Source organism: Notolepis coatsorum (assembly GCF_963971535.1).
Source record: "Notolepis coatsorum genome assembly, chromosome: 5".
NCBI classification, from domain to species: Eukaryota; Metazoa; Chordata; class Actinopteri; order Aulopiformes; family Paralepididae; genus Notolepis; species Notolepis coatsorum.
In genome coordinates, this window is record NC_140169.1 from 33,815,402 (window position 1) to 33,830,149 (window position 14,748).

At 44.9% G+C, this 14,748-nt stretch overlaps 1 pseudogene across 1 annotated transcript in view; it reads left to right on the forward strand.

The window, feature by feature from the left end:
• Positions 1-14,748, forward strand: part of LOC311228800 (neuroligin-4, X-linked-like) — a 221,731-nt pseudogene that overhangs the window by 113,511 nt on the left and 93,472 nt on the right. Inside the window, exons 4-5 of the transcript in view lie at positions 12,429-12,694; positions 12,995-13,179. The product of the transcript in view is annotated as a neuroligin-4, X-linked-like (transcript). The remainder of the gene's footprint in view (positions 1-12,428; positions 12,695-12,994; positions 13,180-14,748) is intronic.

A 14,748-nucleotide genomic window follows, 5' to 3' on the forward strand; every position in this document is an offset into this window, starting at 1 on the left:
GCATGCAGTGCGCCACAGTGGAGTGCTCCGCCGATCTGCATATCTTGCAGTCAAACTGTTGTCGTCCATACCTTGGCTGGTTGTTCTGAGCCATCGGCTGGTAGCTCTGAGGGATCGGCAGAATGTTCTGAGCCATCGGCTGGTAGCTCTGAGGGATCGGCAGAATGTTCTGAGCCATCTGCTGGTAGCTCTGAGGGATCGGCAGAATGTTCTGAGCCATCGGCTGGTAGCTCTGAGAGATCGGCTGATTGTTCTGAGCCATCGGTCGGTTGTTCTGAGCCATTCCTTGGCTATTCTGCGCCATCGCTTGACTGTTCTGGGAGAGTGTCCGGTCAAGCAGGCCAATCAAAGTCATCAGACAGTTCCCATCTATCTGAGGAGCAGACGTGACACTCGCTCCCACCTGGACAGGGGGCGACTCTGGAAGGTTAGGCGTAGACAACCCCTCGAACACAGGTGTCTGGACATGAACTGTTAAAGGTCTCCCCAAACCTGCACGGTTTGTTCTGGCGTCCCGCTGTCCTCTCATGCTGATCTGATGACGGTCAACATGCTCCTGTATTTCACCAGCTGTCCACTTCTCTGGCGCTTTGAACCGCAAGATTGCAGCAAGGGAAGGATCAGGGCAATACTTTACGAACATCATGGTCACCTCTCGACGGGGGTCATCAATATGTCGCCCATGCCTGCTCAGGCCCTCCTCTGCTGCATCAACAGCCTTGTTAAGTCGGATCCAATACTCGACAGGGTCCTCCCCTGGCACAGGCACAGTGTTATAGAAATCCGCAAGAGGCATACTTGAGCATTACACGCCACCGAAATGTTGTTTCAGTATGTCAGTCACAACCCTCGGGTTCTCTTGAGGCTTTAGTAACGGGTTGCTACGGAGCGTTATCTTTACAATGTCTCTGGCTCTGCCCATCAGTCTGGACAACATCTCCTGATGCTGCTCGTCCACTCCTATACCTCTCTTCCTCAGGTAGGTGTCCATGAGCTCCTCCCACTCATGCACTGAGAGCTTGTCAGACCCATCTCCTCTGTACACTGGAGGCTCCCTCACATCCGACTGCATGACCAGCTTTACACCAGTCAGGTTGAGTGTGGAGTCGACGCGTGGTTGGCTCCCACCCGGGTATTGAACCCGCTCTTGACTGCCTTCATTCGCCCGGCTCTCTCCCCTCATCTGAGCCGATATTGACTGTCCCACCTGCTGGGCGATGTGTGATATCAGGTCACTCAATGCTGGGTCGTTCCTGTCGGGGATGGCCGTAGGTGAAAAGGTAGGCCTGTGGGCAAAGGGTGTGTGGCTCGGTAGATGGGTTGAGGTGAAGACTGGGGAACCTTCATTGCCCGGGGCACTAACCTGCTGGGTCTGACTGGGCGCTCGTGACCTCCCTTCACCACCCTGCCAGCCCAGTGAGTTAAATCGAGCCAACAGCTGTGCCCCCCTCCCGGACGCAAAATCACTAGGGCCATGAACCACCCTCTCCTCAATGGCTCCCCCCTCTACAACAGACCCGCTCTCTGAAACGGCCCCCACCTCTACATTATCGTGATCCATTCTATTTTATTTTCTAAAATGGGCTATCAACAAAGAAGGAGAAAAAAAAAATATATACTGCGGATCACAATATGTTTACCTTGGCCATTACCAATACTATGCCAAAATAGTGGAGAAATATTTGATTATAATATTTTTCTTGGCTATTCCACTACGAGAGAGGAGAAGAAAAATATATAACAAGGTCACTATATTTTTCAATTGGTTATTCCACCACGAAAGAGGAGAAGAAAAATATATAATAAAGTCACTATATTTTTCAATTGGTTATTCCACCACGAAAGAGGAGAAAAAAAAATATATAACAAGGTCACTATATTTTTCAATTGGTTATTCCACCACGAAAGAGGAGAAGAAAAATATATAATAAAGTCACTATATTTTTCAATTGGTTATTCCACCACGAAAGAGGAGAAAAAAAAAATATAACAAGGTCACTATATTTTTCAATTGGTTATTCCACCACGAAAGAGGAGAAAAAAAATATATAACAAGGTCACTATATTTTTCAATTGGTTATTCCACCACGAAAGAGGAGAAAAAAAATATATAACAAGGTCACTATATTTTTCAATTGGTTATTCCACCACGAAAGAGGAGAAAAAAATATATATAACAAGGTCACTATATTTTTCTGTTGGCTATTCCTATACCAGGAAAGAGAATAAATATATATATATACGTTGGTCACAATATTTTTCAATAAACCAGAAATCAGAAATTAAAGAAAGAAGAAAAAAAAATCACTTCGACGACTCTTCCCGGCGACCAATCTGGCGTTGGTTCTTGTGTTGTCCTGGTCATCGGCACCACTGTAACTGGTCTAAAGGCCACCCTCTGTGTCGTCGTCGTGTAGTGGAAGTGAAGACTCAGTTGTGGCAATTCAGTGTTTTATTTCCCCTGTTGAAACATCCCACAGGTACATGTCAACACTTGGCCAGCAGATGGCGTCAATAACTTGCATAATGCCCTGTCAGCATTCCAGATAGTCTCTTTGAATGATACATTGAAATATCACAATAATAATAAAATACACAATGAAATAATACAAATTAAATAATAAGACATCTCCAATTACCTGTTGAAACATCCCACAGGTACATGTCAACACTTGGCCAGCAGATGGCGTCAATAACTTGCATAATGCTACAGTGGGGGAGAAATGTCACGCTGTGAGAAACGAGGCCTAACACACATTGCTCAGACCATAACCACAAACTCAGTCAGCATGTGTCGTACAATAGTTCGCCAACACAGCTAAACCACATTACAAAAAGTGCAAAATTGTCCACATTAACACAGTTACCACTATATACAACTCCGGTTCATTGCCCGGCAACTTATTTACAATAGTGCGTTCTTTTAGACCTGATATATTTACAGACACTGAAAGCACGTCTTACCCAGCATTCCAGATAGTCTGGCGCGAGAGGGGAAGTGCAAGGGGAAAAACGTCACTTCGGCAGGAAGTGACGACGGCTTCAAAATAAAAGACTATTAGAGTAAAAATAATAATAAACAATTCAAATAAAACGTTAGGGAGGGATCTTTGTGGAATACAACATTAGTATATTTTATATACCTGCTACAGTTGCACGGGGTGTCATCATATTATGGTTTGGGTGGTGTTCGTTACACATGGTGTAACGTGGGGGCTGAGCCATTTTCATCAAACAGGTGAGTATGCCGTATTTGTTTGTAATTTGATGTGACTACTTATGCTGTTAAAATATATAGTTTAGTAGGCACCACATGTAGATAGGGATATTATTTTCTGGTTGTTGGTTAGCGTCCGGTGCACCGCATACTCCTGGGGCGGTCAATGAAATGATTGTATATGATCTTTGACTGGTAGCAGGTGTGGTTGAAGAAAGTTAGGTCTACAGGGCATTAGTTTAAGGGTAGGTAGGTTAGGGCGGCCAGGAAACACAGGTAGTGTGGTAGGGCTTGATTTAGTGTTTCTTAGGGTAGACATGTGGTAGGCCGGGGTTTTCTGCAGTTTAGACGTAGAAGCATATGTGGTCACATCAGGTTAGAAGGCGCACCTGTTTGGAATATTTTGTTGGATTTATTTTGTTTGTTTAAGTGTTTGGTGAGCATACCTGGTAGCACCTAACACCCTGCGTGTATGACACGTCTATTTAGGGTGGGTGTGTTTTTTTTATTTTTTTTTGTTTGTTTGTGCAACCTGGAAAGGTGCGCTCCGTAGAGCTCACATTTCCACCGCGTCCCTTTGTGGTTGTTATTATTGGCATTAGCATTCTTCATGGTTCTTCAGTGGTTCTTCGTGGTTCTTCAGTGGTTCTTTAGTGGTTTTTCAGTGGTTCTTTGGTGGTTCTTCGTGGTTTGTTAGTGGTTCTTAGTGACTGTAGGGTAAAGTGAGTAGCTTGTGGTGACTGGTACAGTAACGATGGCTACCATTAAGGATTTTGTTGAGAACCCCTCTGACGAGATGTTGGGAAGGTTTTCCAAAGAGCAGCTTCTGAAGCTTGCTGTGCACTACAATGTGGAGCTTACTGCCAGTGAGAAGCGGTTGAAAACGACTGCCTTGGGGACTTTGAGGGCTATACTCATTGAGGAGCAGGTGATTGTGGCAACGGTGGATGAGCTTCTTTTGTCTGAGGTGTCTCCACAACTCTCTGGCGTGGCGGAAGGTGTTGCCATCGATTGGGGGCCTAGGGAGTTGGCATTTAGGGAAAAGCAGCTACAACAAGAGCGTGAGTTTAAGGAAAAACAGCTACAACAAGAGGAGAGGAGAGATGAGAGAGAGCGGGAGCTTAAGGAAAAACAGCTACAACAAGAGGAGAGGAGAGAGGAGAGAGAGCACGATCGTGCAATGAAGGAGCTTGCATTTAAGCATGCTGCCTTGCAGGCGGGTTCTCTGCATCCAGAGTCACGTTCCGGGTTTGATGTAGGCAGGAATATTAGGATGGTGCCACCATTCTTTGAGAAAGACGTGGAAAGATATTTTCCCCTTTTTAAACGGGTGGCAACCACATTGAAGTGGCCTGATACCGCCTGGACACTGCTGCTGCAATGTGTTTTGGTTGGTAGGGCACAAGAAGCCTACACTGCTCTGTCCCTTGAACAAAGCGCTGATTATGAGCTGGTTAAAGCTTCCATATTGAGGGCTTATGAGTTGGTCCCCGAGGCCTATCGTCAGCGTTTTAGAGGTTATCGTAGGCAGGAGGGGCAGTCTTATGTTGAATTTGGAAAAGAGAAGGAGAACCTGTTTGACCGGTGGTGCACCTCGCAAAAAGCAGAGTCAAGGGAGCAGCTCAGACAGTTGGTTCTCCTAGAGGAATTTAAGAGGTGTGTTCCTGATAACGTTTCCACACATCTAAATGAGCATAAGGTATCGAAGATAGCCGACGCTGCTGTCTTGGCTGATGAGTTTGTGTTAACACACAAATCTGTCTTTGTAGAGGAGGGCCGTGTGGAGTCCAGGGGTAGTAGGCGTCCTTCTCAGGGGAGCCGGTTCCCGGCACCCGTGTCTGCTGGTCGGTTTACTTCGACTCCTAGGCAAGGTGGCTCTGCTAGTGCATTCCCAGAGGGGGTTATCTGTTTTTACTGTAAGGAGCCTGGTCATATCGTTGCTGGATGCCCTGTGCTTAAGCAGAAAAATTTAAAAACGGTGGCTCTGGTAGAAATCATAGACAGGACACCTATGCCGACATTAGAGGGTGGGGTGCGAAGTATCAAAGGTGCAGACAGGGAGCTAGAGGGCTCCTCAACATTTAGGATGGATGGATTTGTTTCACTGGTTGGTGAATTAGGATCAAGGCAGGCTATTACAATATGGAGAGATACAGGAGCTTTCCAGTCTCTCATTCTGGATGGGAGTTTGCCATTTTCGGAAGATTCTTCATTGCATTCCGGTGCCATTGTTCAGGGCTTTGGAGGAGGCTTTGTGAATACTCCTTTGCATGAGGTCTCGCTAAACTCTCCCTTAGTATCAGGCAATGTTGTCGTAGGAGTGTGTTCTCACATTCCCATAAAGGGGGTGTCCTTCATTCTAGGGAACGATTTGGCCGGTGGCAAAGTGCTGGCTACTCCAGTTGTAATTCCCGTCCCTGTAGTTTCTGAGGTTCCTGATGAGCTCGCACAGAAGCATCCAGGAGTGTTTCCTGTGTGTGCGGTAACACGCGCAATGTCAAAGGTCAAATGTGACACCCATGAGGTTGTTAACTTAGATGGTGATATGACACTTAGTGACACGTTCTTTGTTGAGTTGAAAAGTGGCCCTGATGAGGGGTTTGGTAAGGTGATTCCGTCTCATGAGCAGTTGGTACTAGAGCAAAACAAGGATGTCTCCTTGTCGTCCCTCTTTGAAGAGGCGGTTTTAGAGGATGAAATGGTAGATACGTCTCAAGGATACTTTGTTAGCAATGACGTGCTCATGAGAAAGTGGACACCACCTAACCTGTCCAGTCTGGATGACTGGGGCAGTGTGTTTCAGATTGTTGTTCCAGCCGTGTATCGTCCTGATATACTGCATCTAGCACATGATCATGATCTTGCTGGTCACATGGGGGTCAGGAAGACTTATGACCGGGTGCTGAGACATTTTTGTTGGCCTGGTTTGAAGTCAGATGTGGCACAATATTGTCGCTCGTGCCATGTGTGTCAGGTGGTTGGTAAACCAAACCAGAAGATCCCTCAGGCTCCTCTGCAGCCTATCCCTGCCGTTGGGGAACCTTTTGAGCGGATCCTCATTGACTGTGTTGGTCCCCTCCCTCGAACTAAGACAGGGAACCAGTACCTTTTGACTATTATGTGTGCAGCGACCCGTTTTCCTGAAGCCATTCCTTTACGCAAGATCACAGCCCCAGCTATATCCAAAGCTCTGGTTAGGTTTTTTTCGACTTTTGGTCTACCAAAGGTCATTCAATCAGATCAAGGGTCTAACTTCATGTCCCGTCTCTTTGCTCAGGTCCTCCAGCAGTTGTCTATCCAGCATTGCCCTTCCTCTGCCTATCATCCAGAGTCCCAGGGGGCGCTGGAGAGATTTCACCAGACTATCAAAACAATGCTGCGGGCATATTGTACGGAGTTCGACAAAGACTGGGATGATGGAATTCCTTTGCTTCTGTTTGCTGCTAGGGAGGTAACCCAGGAGTCTCTTGGATTCAGCCCGGCTGAGCTGGTGTTCGGCCACACAGTGAGGGGTCCTTTGAAACTGCTGAAGGAAAAGTGGTTGGCTGACCAGACTCCTTCCTCTACTAATTTGTTGGACTATGTGTGTGACTTCAGGCTTAAGCTTAGTAGAGCATGTGAACTAGCGAAAGAGAACCTAAAGGTAGCCCAAGGAAAAATGAAGGTGTGGTATGATAGGCGGGCCCGACATAGGGTGTTCTCACCGGGAGACAAGGTGTTGGTTCTCTCGCCTATTCTTGGGTCTGCATTACAGGCTAAATACAGTGGGCCATACTCCATTGAGCGCAAAGTTGGTGAGGTCAACTACTTGATTAAAACTCCCGACCGCAGGCGCAAGAGTAGATTATGTCACGTCAATATGTTGAAGGCGTACAATGATAGGGCTCAGATTGACCAGTCAGGGGTCAAGCCTGTGGCTGTTCTAACAGTTTCTGCATCTCCTATTGTAGCCGACTGTTCTGTGTCGAAGGAGATTTCTCAGGGCCGGTTGCCAAACACCCAGATACTAGGTGACTTGGACTCACACCTGTCGTACTTACCACTTCCTGAGCGTACGGATGTGGTGCGCCTACTTAGACAGCATACACGTTTGTTTTCTGATGTCCCTAGTCGTACTAATGTACTCGAGCATGACATTGATGTTGGTAGTGCAGGGCCAATTAAGCAACATGCCTATAGGGTGAATCCGGAAAAACGAAGGATCTTGAGTAAGGAAGTAGACTATATGGTGAGACATGGCATTGCGGAGCCCAGTTCTAGTGCGTGGAGCTCCCCCTGCCTGCTTGTTGATAAGCCAGACTGCACTCATCGGTTCTGTACTGATTTCCGTAAAGTTAATGCAGTAACCAAGCCGGACTCGTACCCTCTGCCTCGGATGGACGACTGTATCGATCGGGTGGGTTCAGCAGCCTTTGTAAGTAAATTGGATTTGCTAAAGGGATACTGGCAGGTTCCGCTTACTCCGCGAGCACGTGAGATATCCGCTTTTGTCACACCAGAGAGTTTCTGCCAGTATACAGTGATGGCCTTTGGCATGCGAAATGCCCCAGCGACGTTTCAGCGGCTAGTGAACAAGGTCCTGGGCGGGGTAGCGTTCTGTGAGGCATATCTGGATGACCTGGTTATCCACAGTTCCTCTTGGTCACAACATGTGGAGCATCTGGCCGAAGTGTTCAAGCGGTTGGGTGATGCTAACTTGACAGTTAACCTTGCGAAATGTGAATTTGGACAGGCCACGGTTACCTACCTGGGTAAGGTGGTTGGACGTGGGCATGTGTGCCCCATTACAGCTAAGGTGGAGGCTATAGTGGGCTTCCCTGCTCCCATCACCAGGCGGGAGTTAAAGCGCTTCCTAGGTATGGCAGGGTACTATAGGAGTTTCTGTAGGAACTTTGCTTCTGTTGTTGCCCCTTTGACCAATCTGCTCAGTCCTAAGGTACCTTTCGTGTGGACTGAGACTTGTCAACAGTCTTTTGAGAGCATCAAGGGTATTCTGATTAGCGCTCCCGTTCTGTCAGCTCCCGATTTTCAACTGCCATTCAAGTTGGCAGTGGATGCTAGTGACCTCGGTGCTGGAGCCGTCCTCCTGCAAGAGGATGCATTAGAGGTGGAGCACCCAGTGTGCTACTTTTCTAAAAAGTTTGACAGGCATCAACTGCACTACTCTACTATAGAGAAGGAGGCGCTCGCTTTGGTTCTTGCCTTGAACCATTTTGATGTTTACGTGGGATCCTCCAGTTTACCCCTTGTTGTGTATACAGACCATAACCCTTTGGTTTTTCTTCGCAGCATGGTGAATTCGAATCATCGTTTGATGCGATGGAGTTTGTTCCTCCAGGCGTATAACTTGGATATTCGCCACATTCGTGGGAGGGACAACGTGCTAGCAGACGCCCTCTCACGATCGTAGTACCGGTGTTTGTGGTACCCGTTATCGCTGTTGTGGTAGAGGCCCTGACAACTAAGGGGTCACAGTTGTTTTTGTTTTGTTTATGGGTTGTTGTGTAGTGGTTGCCTCTTGGGCAACCAGTTTGGTGGGGGAGGTGTTATGTACTAGAGGCCTGGTCACTCCTGTGTCACCAGGGCAGGCAGGTGAGGGCTGCCAATTAGCCAATTAGTGCTGATTGGTTACCTGCTGGGGAGCTTCAAAGGCAGACCCAGAAACACACATGCACGGTCTGTGCCTAGTGAAAGAGCTGTCAGGTTCTTACAGTCCTTGTCCGTTGGGTTACCAGTACATTAGCTTATAGTTATATTAGTAGTTCCTTGGTTTAGTAGCATTTTTGAGTTAGAGCACAGGGTTTTGGTGTTGATTACACATAGGTTGCGTACCCATGAGCCAGGGTCGTAACACTGATATATCAGTATTTGGTTCATAACGTACCAGTATTTGGCTACTGATATCAGTATTTGGTTCATAATGTAGCAGTATTTGGCTGGTCTCTGGATGGCATTGGTCTAAATGTTTACATCACAGTTATTTTAATGTAAGTAAAAAGCCTGCACAGCCAAGATAATTGTAGTAAACAAGTAATGTAACTATGTGTCATGAACTCCTCCACCAACACTGCTTGATGTCATAACTCTGTTGTTGATTTGTTGCTCTGTGTACCTGATTGTCAGCAGAGCGTGTACACATCAGAGACATCTCTGAGTATCTGAAAGTTCCCTGAGTATCTATATGCGTCTTCAATCTTAATGTCCCTCGGCTGTTTGTAATTTATGAGGACATAAATAACTTACTCGCATCTGTTCATTCATCCCTGTGTCTGTGTGTGTCTCCGTCAGTGCATGCCTGTGCACGTGCGGTTATTCATGTGTGTATGAAAATCCATGTATTTGTGTGTGTGTGTGTGTGTGTGTGTGTTTGTGTTTGTGTGTGCGTGTGCATGTATGTGCGCGCATCCACTTTGTACAAGTGTGTGTCTGTATTGATGTGCATTCATGTGCGTGCTCCCATGTGTGTGTTTGTGTGCGTGCACTTCCAACCTCGCGTGTGCACGTGGATGTACCTGTGCATTCATCTGTATTCTTGTGTCTAGCCATGCATACCTGTACATGTACAAATACATGAATAAATTATACACTTCTACAAATCAAAGTTGCAAAGTGAATAAAAACATGTATAAAAAACAGCAATGAAAGCCAATCCAAGGACAAATGTTAAAGGTCTAAAATTTTAATCTTTTTTTATTTGAGCCTGTTTATCGACACATATATTTTACATGACCCCTGACCATATTGTTCTTTTTTAGATATTCAAATGTTTGCTTTGTTTACCGTTTGAATTTTTTTTAACATTACGGCGATCATAGATTATATTATAAGAAATATCATCTCCTGGTTCTGCTAACAAATTGGTCCATTCATCCTTCTCCCTGTGGAAGGAATGAAAGCAGGCAGAGGTTTATATATAATAGAAATATTTGGGGGTTGAGAGGAGCCCCTCCTTCTCTCTCTCTCTCTCTCTCTCTCTCTCTCTCTCTCTCTCTCTCTCTCTCTCTCTCTCTCTCTCTCTCTCTCTCTCTCTCTCTCTCTCTCTCTCTCTGCATGTCCTTCCCTGCTCATGTTCATAAATCCACATCTTTCCATAGGTAGATTTAAGGTAAGGTACCATACCTGCGTGGTCATTTAAGTAAAGACAAATCTGTGTTTAAAATCAGTATATATCTTTATAAAGAAGATGGAGGTAGCAAGCCTCAGGGCCCTATTCCCCGTACCTGGTTCAACTAAGTCGAACTAAGAGTCCCATTATCCAGATTCAATTAACCCGATGTTTGAATCCGGGATTTTCCTGTTCCTCGAAGGTGGATTCAGTCTCGTTCATTTGAACCAGACTTGAGACTCAGGATAATTGCGCGCGCCCGCCTCAGCTGAAAAGACAGCAAGTGTCGATAGCAGAAATCCTGATTTTCTAACAGCATTGATTGATTGATTGATTTAAAACTTTATTAACAGATTGCAGAATGGGTACAATGCAGTACCCGCCGACAAGTTAAATGCATAATCTATAGGCTAATTTTAAATCCCTCATTACCCCAATCAATCAGATTATATTTCTTTAAACGTGCCTGCTCCCTGCTGGCAGTATAGGCTTATGGAATGAATAATCAAATGAGATCTTGCTAGCGAAAATAATTAGTTCAGCTCTTTCAGAATAACGATAAAAACAAGCCCAAATAGTATATCTAATTGATACGAATTATATTATGAGGATATCTGTATGTGCTTAGGTATTATGTACTATATAAATACATGGTTTCCAAAGAGAGGCTTGGAGGGAGGCTTGCAGTTACACTATTAATCAGGTTTTAATCTGTTTCGGACCTAATCCATACATGCATTGAATTGATTACCATTTGGTTTATACCAGTGACACCTCATGTTCATCATCAGATAACAGTGCTTGAAAAGATAAATGCATTTTCTCAAATTCATTCATCAAAAACGTCAAAGGCTCATTCAATTTATCAAGTCACATCACGTCATCAAATCCATCAAACAGCGCATCTCATATATTTTAATCCCAGTTACAATATCACAATAACGTGACACTGTCACAGTGATACAATTAAATACTCCACAGATTCAGATTCCTCATAATTCATATCCACAATCCGCGCATAGACGCTTCAGCTTGAATGAAACGCATCCGGGTGCTCCGTTAAGCAAATACACAGCGAATAATATTAAACTAATCAGAGCCAAACACCCGATTCATTCAGGTTTCATTCAGTAAAAATATCCCAGCGGGATTCACATTTGCAATGATCCGTTTAGTCCGTTATTAAAATAACTGTGTGTGTCGCGACTCGCGAGCGCCGTATCCGTATAAATATGACGTGCATTATATAGGACAAAGTAAATTCATAGGCTGAATATGATTTATTATCAGCGTTACTGCAGACCTATTTTACATTTCAAACGAAGCACAAAAACTTAATTCAGAATGGCATAATGGGATCTAGACTGTGAGAAATATTTCAGGAAGGGAGCTGGGATTTCTTTGCGGGGGCGTGGCCGTAGTTCATCCAGCTAACTGAACTTAACCCTGCCCTCGACCAGGTTCAAACTTTTTGATCTGTTGTCATAGTGATTTAGACAATCGAGCGTCGGGGAATGGAAAGGTCTGGCTTAAGTCAAGCTATGCTGAAAATTATCCGGCTAACTCAGTTAGCCAGGTACGGGGAACGGGGCCCGTCTCCTCTGGCAGTTTGGTCCAATGCACAGGTGCTCTGATTGAGAAGGCCAGATTCCTGTTTTGTATTCAGCCTAGACTGTGGGTGGTGAGGCTCATAGGGGATTAAGAGATCAACGATAACTAGACACATGTCCAAAAGCAGCCTTGAAAGGGATCAATATGGTACTAACCTCAATTCAAATGTGTTCTTTATCCATCTATCTTGTGAGCTTATAAATGGATGTTTATCCATGTACGATATGCATGCGTGTGAATAAATATGAAATATTACAAGTATATTTATACATGGATGTTGATGTGTGTTTATGAATGGATGTTTATCCATGTGTCTTTATAAATCGATGTTTTTCCATGTGTATGTTTATAAACGGACGTTTATCCATGTGTGTGTTTATAAATGGAAGTATCCAGTTTGTCTTCTAAATTCATGTTCATCTCGTGTGTTTTTATGAATGGATGTTCATCCATGTGTGTATTTATAATGAATGTGTATCCCTGTCTGTGTTTCAGACCTGTTCCACAGGGCCATCATCCAGAGTGGCAGTGCTTTAGCCAGCTGGGCTGTCAACTACCAACCCAGCAAATATGCCCGCCAGCTGGGGGAAAGGGTGGGCTGTGGTATCGACGACAGCACCCAATTGGTCGCCTGTCTCCAGGGGCGGAGCTACAGAGAGCTGGTGGAACAGACGGTGACGCCAGCCAAGTACCACACGGCGTTCGCGCCGGTAATCGATGGAGACGTGATACCGGACGACCCCCAGATTCTGATGGAGCAGGTAACCATGGAGATGCATGGCTGGGATGGAGAGTTGACTAACTACTTATTATTACCATTATGGACACGTCTAGGAAATATCTTATCTTCTGTACATAATACTAATCAATCTGCTTTCTTTCCTTCTTTCTTTCTTTGCTCCTTTCTTTCTTTCTTTCTTTCTTTCTTTCTTTCTTTCTTTCTTTCTTTCTTTCTTTCTTTCTTTCTTTCTTTCTTTCTTTCTTTCTTTCTTTCTTTCTTTCTTTCTTTCTTTCTTCTCCCCCCCTCCCTCCCTCCCTCCCCCCCTCCCTCCCTCCCTCAGGGTGAGTTTCTGAACTATGATGTGATGCTGGGGGTGAACCAGGGTGAGGGTGTGAAGTTCGTGGAGGGTTACGTGGACTCAGAGGACGGGGTGACGGCGGAGGACTTTGACTTCGCTGTCTCTGACTTTGTGGACAGTCTGTATGGATACCCAGAAGGCCGAGACACCCTGAGAGAGAGCATACGGTTAGAGAGAGTGTCTGTGTGTGCCTCTCTGTGTCTCTGTGTGTGTGTGTGTGTGTGTGTGTGTGTGTGTGTGTGTGTGTGTGTGTGTGTGTGTGTGTGTGTGTGTGTGTGTGTGTGTGTGTGTCTGTGTGTGTGTCTGTGTATGTGTGTTTCTGTGTGTGTGTGTGTGTGTGTGTGTGTGTGTGTGTGTGTGTGTGTGTGTGTCTGTATCTGTGTCTGCGTATGTGTATGTGTCTGTGTCTGTGTGTCTATGTGTGTGTGTCTCAAGTTTCAAGTTTCTTTAATAGTTGTCATACAGAAGTACAGAATACTTTCATACAAAATGCTTCTTACTGTTACGCTCCAGAGACTGTGCTAGACAAGATAGTATCAAATAACATAGTATAGCATGTAGTTTAGAAGAAGAAAATGAGGTCACAGTGTTCGGTATAGACATATGTACAATGTTCTGAGTTACCATATAATATACAATACTATGCAGTGTACTAATGTACAGTACTATATAGTGCAAAGCAGAAATGGGATGAGGTACAATTAGGTACAATTTACAGTAAGGTGTACGAGTTGTAGTGCAATCCTTCATCAATAAATATAAAGTGTGGGGAGTGGGTGCTACAGTGTGTTTGTTTAAAGTGGGTGTGTGCTATAAAGTGTGTGGAGTGGGTGCTACAGTGTGTTTGTTTAAAGTGAGTGTGTGCGTGTGGATGTGTGTGCTATGTGCGTTTGGTGGTTGTTGTTGTGTGGGGGAGGATCTATGGTGGTTGTTGTTGTGTAGTGTTCATTCATTGTTCGTTTAGCAGCCTGATGGCCTGGGGATAGAAGCTTCTGTGTCTGTGTGTGTGTCTTTGTGTGTGTGTGTGTTTGTTTATAAATGCATATGAGGTGTTACAGGTGTGTGTGTGAGTGTGTATCAGTCTGCACGCTTAATCATAGGTGTGTGTGTGTATCAGTCTGCACGCTTAATCATAGGTGTGTGTGTGTGTATCAGTATGCACGCTTAATCATAGGTGTGTGTACGTGTGTGTGTGTGTGTATCAGTCCGCACGCTTAATCATAGGTGTTTGTGTGTGTGTGTGTATCAGTCTGCACTAGGGATGCTCGATATTGGCTTTTTTACTGATACCGATATACCGATATTGTCCAACTCTTAATTTCCGATACCGATATCAACCGATACCGATATATGCAGGGTTTCCCCCCCAAAAAACTCAATAATTTCAGGTAATTAACATTACATATCTCTTGTTGTGGAATTAACACAACATTATGCATACTTTTGACAATAAATAAAATCAGAATTTGTTCTTACTTGCTTGCCTGGGTAAATAAAGGTTCTAGAAATGTTTATATCGGATAATATCGGTAGGCTGATAATATCGGACATCCCTAGTCTGCACGCTTAATCATACGTGTGTGTGCGTGTGTGTGTGTGCATCAGTCTGCACGCTTAATCATAGGTGTGTGTGTATCAGTCTGCATGCTGCTCATATGGTGTGTGTGTGTGTGTGTGTGTGTGTGTGTGTGTGTGTGTGTGTGTGTGTGTGTGTGTGTGTGTGTGTGTGTGTGTGT